This window comes from Trichosurus vulpecula, chromosome 9, assembly GCF_011100635.1.
Source record: "Trichosurus vulpecula isolate mTriVul1 chromosome 9, mTriVul1.pri, whole genome shotgun sequence".
Classification (NCBI taxonomy): domain Eukaryota; kingdom Metazoa; phylum Chordata; class Mammalia; order Diprotodontia; family Phalangeridae; genus Trichosurus; species Trichosurus vulpecula.
Window position 1 is genome coordinate 30,178,500 of NC_050581.1, and position 5,667 is coordinate 30,184,166.

Consider the following 5,667-nt stretch of genomic DNA (forward strand, 5'->3'; position numbering starts at 1 on the left):
TTATGAAATGCCTGTTTCATGAAATGTACAGCAATGACCAAGGGAAAGTTAATGAGAAGTTCACTATTTCTGGATTATTTATTTAAAATCATCAGCAGAAATGTAAAGTTCATTATGTATTACAAATTCTTTGATTCCTCTTGCAATAATTCTAAGATACAGAGCTTAAGGACATTTTGCATACTGACTTATGGGAATACTTTATGGTTTTTATTTAATAGCCTTGTCTTCAGTTTTACATGAAACTGAACTATTTAAGGTACCAAAAGAAGGCCTAATCACTCAATCAATTACTAAAGATTTATTAAGTGCCAACTCTGTGCTAAGCACTGGGGATACAAAAAGAGGCAAAAGTACTAAAAGACCAGAGACAGGCATAGGTGTTGATAGCCATTTATTGACTAATGCAGATAATACTTTTAGGTTTACAAAGCTCTTAATGGACATTATCTTGTTTAACAAACCTCATAACAACTGTGGGAAGTAAGTGATATTTATGTCCTCATCTTATGTATGATGAAATGGAGTCTGATAGTTACTTGTCCAGCCCATACACCTAGTAAGTATCTGAAGCACTATTTGAACTTGAGTCTTCTTGTCACAGGTCCAGTACTCCATCCACTGCATCAACTAGATCCTTTTCTTTCATTTTAAGAGTCACTTAGGAGTAGTGAACCACAATTTATTTCTAGATAATCACAAATAGACCCAGAGTTCTCCTCTTTCCTTTGCTCCATAAAGATGTCACTATTAGTACCAGCATAGATCTGCATTTTCTGAGTCTAGACCAACTTAGTCAGGACTGCTAAAATCATATAAGAAATACTTCCTTGGGACAATAGTATGGACTGTGTAGCAAGTTTTAAAAGTAATGTTCAAAAAGCAGATGAATTCTAGTAGCCTCTATGTGGAGGAAAATGTCACTAAAAATCAAAATATGAGCTCCAAATACCCAGGTCTTACTCTTTGCTTCCCCTAAAGTATTTTATACATACTGGGTATTCAATGAATATTTGTTAAATTAATGAATAATCATAGAGCAATAGAGTTAGGTGGAAATGGTGAGTAAATTTTGAAGGAGGTAATTGGGGATAAGGAGAAATGGTTGGTGGCTGTTAACTTTATAGATAAAAGGAAAAATAAGAAATAATTTGAATATTAAAAAAATACTGACTGGCAAATGAGAAAAGAGAGACTTCAACTGTAGTCATGGAAATTAGAAATCAATGATATTTCTAACCAAACTTGAATTATCCATTTTATCTTAACTTCACTGAAATTTTTTGACTTTCTAACAATTTGATGTTTAAATTTCAACAATTTTATTTTCCTCTGCCCATTTACTGAAAGTAATTGCAACAAATAATGATATGACCAAAGTTTAACAGAAGGAAGGGGAAAAGCAAATGAAAAGATTTTGATAAATCAATATCTGAATATTGAGTCAACTATATGAAAAGGTCCTTGGAATTCAATATTCATTAATGCATGGTAGGGAAAGGTAAAGGGGCAAAGGAAGGACCTTGTACTGTACTAAATAGGCATCTTCCTAGGGCCCCTGGGGTTACGGTATGACATAAAAATCTAATGTTTTTATAGAACTTTAAGATTTTTAAAACATTTGAGTATATATTATTTATTTTGATCTTCATTACGTGCCCTATGAGGTAGGTAGAGCATTTTATATTTCAATGTAGCGAGTTTTGAGTGAAGTTGCCAGGATCACACAAATTGCTAAGTGAAGGAACTAGAACCAGATCTCCCCTAGCTTCTGTCTGCTAGACCAGAGTAGAACCGTTTGAATTTTTCATTCCCTTCATCATTACTTTCTTCCCTCCAATGAAACTGTCCCTTGTATTTGTACCCTGAAAAAGCACTCCTCTCCTTTGACTATAAGTAATGGAATTCTACTGAAATCATGACCCTTCAGCAAACATTTAGCCAGGAACAATGCCATAAAGAAAATTGGTGACTTTGAAAATTGCACTAAATCTCTCATGGTCAAAGCATTATTCCCTAAAGATCTCAAATTTCATGTAACATCATGTCCATGCCAGATATTACTGTTGTTAGTATTATCATTGGTAACAATTCACCTTTAATTTAGGTTGTACTACAAAAACTCTGAGGTAGAGAGTAATAGTTATCTCCCTTTTATGATAGAAAAGGCATAGGAATGAACTGAATGAACCCATTGTTCCAAATTTTGGGGGAAAATACACTCCTAAAAGCATATATATATATATAATACTTAAGGCCCAAGTATTAGCCATATTTATGTCAAAGATCCTTAAAGTACCCTTTGTAATAATGATACTATCCTCAGTTTCAGAAGTGTCTCCATAAGTAGATAAACAAATTTTTATTAATTATGAAAAATGTAATTCCTTACCTTATAAAACTAAAACCTCTGTCTCCATTGAGCTAAGTTGTATGACTTGTTCTTATGGCTCATGAAAATTTTGATTGCGAAAGAAAAGAATTACTGAGAGGTAGTTTGGATGTAATGGAAAGAACTGGACAAGCCCTGTCTCTTAATGCTTACTAACTATGTTACCTTGGACAAATTATTTAACCTCTTGATGTCCCATGTAATTTTCTAAGAGTATTATTTACAGAGGAGTTAGTACAAGGAGTTTCTATACCATATATATATATATATATATATATATATATATATGTCTGGATCACTTTCTTCCCTCCACCACCACCGTCCCTTCCCCATAAAAGCATAGTACTAAAGAGTCCTAAATTAACATAGAGTTAAAGTTTTTGTTTCTGAATTTATCTTAGAGCCTTTTTGTCATATTTATTGTGACTACTTTAGTAGAGATAGTTCCAGCTTAGGTGTATAGAAAACTGGCTTTAAAGCCAAGAAACACCTACCTCTGGTGTAGACTATGATTCTGAGCAAGTCATTTAATTTCTGAATGCCCTGGGCAACTCCTCAAGACTTACAAAGAAGGTGCCAGCTGTACTGGTGGAGAAAGTTTCCTTACCTGGGAATTTACAGAATAATTTAGAGCTGGAAGGGACCCTAGGCAGACGGGTTAAGTGATTTTTCCCAGGGTCACGCAGCTATTAGATGTCCAATGCAGGATTTGAACTAAGGGCTTTCTGGCTGTAAATCTAGCACTCAATCATTGTAATCTAACCGCTATCTAGATATAACAATCACAGCTCCAGGCCATATTTCTACTTCAATAATAGCTGATATTTGTAAACTGCTTTAATCCTTACTTACATTATCTCATTCAGTTCTCACAACAACCCTTTGAAATAGATTCAACAGGCATTTTAATCTTCATTTCACAGATGAAGAAAATGAGGCAAAGATGGAAGGGATATATTTTGCCCAAGGTCATTCAGCTTGTAAGTATTGGAGACAGGATTAAAAAACACATTTCTCTGACCAAGTCTAGCTCTCTTTCCACCTAACTGCCCTTACCTTTACTTTCAAGAGTTTTGTAAATTGTATCCATTGTGCAAAACCATCTCTGCAGATGTGAGGGAGTTATACTAAATGCTTCTCAAGGTCCCATTTAGCTCTAGATCTATGATGCTATGAACCTGTTACCGTAATAACTGAAAATTACCATAAATAAAGCTCCAAAGACCAATCAACAAATATATACTCAGTGCCTACAATGTGCTCTGTTCTAGGTTCCACTGAATGTGCAAAGCAGTATAAGACCTAGCCCCTGCCTTCAAGGAGGTTACAGTTAAGTTTGGCAGACAGGACATAAACATAAAAAAGTAAATAAATAAAAAACCAAGGCAACATGAAAAGAGCTATGTGAATGGAGGAGCAGGAGGAAGATCAAAGATTTGGATCTGGAAGTACCTACTGAGGTACACTAGCACCTCATTCTACAAATGATAAAAAGATCTAATCACATATTAAGTTTTGGATCTGGGATTCAAATAGAGATGAGGAGACTAAATCTAACACTTTTGAACAGTGAGCCAGTGTTCAAAGGAAGGAGAGAGAACCTGTGGGCTGAAGAGGGCAAATAAGCTTTCCCAAAAGTGATGGGATTTGAGCTGGGCCTGGAGCTTTCCAGATGGAAAGAATGGTATGAAGAAAAGTAAAGAGACAATTGTTATTCATTTGGGTCTGATTCTGTGTGACCCAGTGGACTGTAGCATGCTAATACTGCCTATGCGGTTTTCTTGGCAAAGATATTGGAGTTTTTTGCCCTTCACTTCTCCAGTGGCTTAAAGCAAATCGAAATGAAACGACTTTGCCCAGGGTCACTGCTAGTAAACAGATAGGTCAGATTTGAACTCAGGTCTTCCTGACCCCAGGCCCATCACTGAGCCACCTAGTTGCCTCCTAAAGAGACAACTAAGTAAAATGTATGTTATGGGTATAGTGAGTAGATGAGATTGGCAGGAACTAAGGCATTGGTATTACATATGTGAGCAGTGAGAGGTACAGTTAGGCCATATTGTCAAGGGCTTTGCTCTCTTGGCAGTGTGAAACGATGAAAGGTTTTACCTCCTTCCTTTTTGCCTACAAACATGTTCAAGTTTATAGTTCCTCCCTTTCATAATCAAACTTCTAGGAAAAAAAGTCATTTATACTAATTGCCTCTACTTCCTCACCTCCCACTAATTCCTCAGTTTGGCTTCTGATTCTGCGATTAGACTGTAACTGCTCTCCCTTAATAATCACCTTAATTGCTAAATTCAATGACATTTTCACAGTCCTCATCCTTGATATCTCTCCAACTTTTGGCAATATTAACATTTTAAGGATGAGAGTTTAAAAATACCTAGAAGGATCAAGCTTGACTATTTTATGGTGCATCTTTTAAAATCGATAAGACAAAGTAAAGAGACAGAGTGAAAATTGTTATTTCAAAGTAAAATTATAAGAATTTTGTGTCAGTTGATATGCCCAGTTCTTCTAGTGTCTTATCTTTGTCCTCCCCGATGCTCTCTCCATCCCTTTGGGTTTTTTTGTTTGTTTGTTTTGACAGTACACAATCCTGTTTCACTTCCTACCTTTGGGATCCACCCCCCCACCCCACCCCGTCCCCCCTGCCCCGCTTCTGTCTACTTCCATGGATTGTCATTGCAGTCCCATTTCCTAACTATGGATATTCCCCAAGGCCACATGCTCAACCCTCTTTTATTTTTCTTTCTTCTTTCCCTCAGTGATCTCATCTGCTTCCTCTGGTTCAATGATTGTTCCAATGAAGATTTCTCTCACATCTACAGATCGAGCCCTCATCTCTCTCTTGAGCTCCAGTACTGCATCACTACCTTCCCATTGGATATAATAACCTAGAAAACCCATAAGCATCTCAAATTCAACATATCTAACATTATATATCTTCTGACTTCTATTTCTGTCTAGGACACCCTCATCCTTCACAACTCCTACTTCACTTCTCATATCTAATCAGTCAAAAAGTCTTGTTAATTCTACCTCCGCTAACTCTTCTCCACTCACATAGCCACCACCTTAATTCAGCTCCTCATATCCTCTCCCCTGTATTATTGCAATAGCTTCCTAAATGGTCTTCCTTCTTCCAGTCTTTCTCTATTCCATCCTCCACACACTTCTCAAATTAATCTTCCTAAAGCATAGGTCTAATGAGGGCAGTCTACCATTCAAGAATCTTAGAGTCCTCTAGGATAAAATATAAACTCTTTACA